The 1,228-nt window shown below is 41.4% G+C and overlaps 1 non-coding gene across 1 annotated transcript; it reads left to right on the top strand.

Moving 5' to 3' along the window:
* Positions 1–930: 930 nt before the first annotated feature.
* On the top strand, positions 931–1,002 carry TRNAF-GAA (transfer RNA phenylalanine (anticodon GAA)). The gene has a single exon. It is a non-coding gene; the product is annotated as a tRNA-Phe (tRNA).
* The last annotated feature ends 226 nt before the right edge of the window (positions 1,003–1,228 follow it).

Raw genomic sequence — 1,228 nt, 5'->3', positions numbered from 1 at the left:
GTATGTGTGTTTTATCTCCACTCCTGAAGAGTGAGTGTCCATGTTTGCCTTGTTGTGGTTTTCCCTTGGCTTATATACTTCATATGTATGTATATGTACAGTACAGTACTTTGCACATATTAACTGTTCAATAAACACATTAAACGAGAAAACAAATGGTGCCTTTATCTTTTGCAAGCAAATTCCTTACTCTCATTTTTGCTTTCCTTGACTTGCATATAACCTCCCTATTATAGGCACCTTTGTGGAAGATGTGTTCTTTCAAAAAAAATTAATTTATTTATGGCTGGGCTGGGTCTTCATCGCTGCACAAGGACTTTCTCTAGTTGGGGTGCATGGTCTCATGCCGATGGCTTCTCTTGATGCAGAGTGCAGGCTCTGGGATATGCAGGCTTCAGCCCCTGTGCTGCACAGGCTTAGCTTCTCTGCGGCATGTGGGATCTTCCTGGACCAGGAGTCAAACCCGTGTTTCTGCACTGGCAGGCAGATTCGTAACCACTGGACCACCAGGCAAGCCTGGTGCCCTTATCTGTTGCAAGCAACTTCTCTATTCTCATTTTTGCTTTCCTTAACTTACTGTTCTTACTACAGGCACTTTTGTGGAAGATGTATTCCTATAAGTTCTGACCACTCTATACCAGAAGCATTACCAATATTATTCCTAGATAAAAATTTAAGTTATTTTGAAGTTCAATTTGGGACTCTGTAAAATCAGAAAGAGGATATACAAATAACCATATCTAGTTTCCTCAACAATAAATTCAAACTTTACTTAGTCCCAACCACCACTTCAGCTTAGATTTTACAGACATTTTTTATAGTTTAATGTTTGTCAGTGATTTCTTAGGAAGACTTCACCACTTGTGTAATTTCTTTACCCTTATGACCTCTCCCTTGATTTGAAATTGTATTTTTACCCATCCAAGAGCTTCCCTGGTGGCTCAGATGGTAAAGCATCTGCCTGAAATGCAGGAGATCCAGGTTCAATCCCTGGGTCGGGAAGATCCCTTGGAGAAGGAAGTGGTTACCCACTCCAGTATTCTTGCCTGGAGAATCCCATGGACAGAGGAGTCTCATGGGCTACAGTCCATGAAGTCACAAAGAGTCAGACACAACTGAGCGACTAACACCAGTGTTAATTAAGTGGCTATGAGTTGGACTCAGAAACGCAGCCAGCATAACTGGTCTTAAATGATGAAGGACAGACAAACTCAGAAAGTACACAAAA

Source organism: Capricornis sumatraensis, chromosome 4 (genome assembly GCF_032405125.1).
Source record: "Capricornis sumatraensis isolate serow.1 chromosome 4, serow.2, whole genome shotgun sequence".
Classification (NCBI taxonomy): Eukaryota; Metazoa; Chordata; class Mammalia; order Artiodactyla; family Bovidae; genus Capricornis; species Capricornis sumatraensis.
The sequence above is the reverse complement of the archived record's forward strand: the minus strand, read 5'-3'. Positions and strand labels throughout refer to the sequence as shown.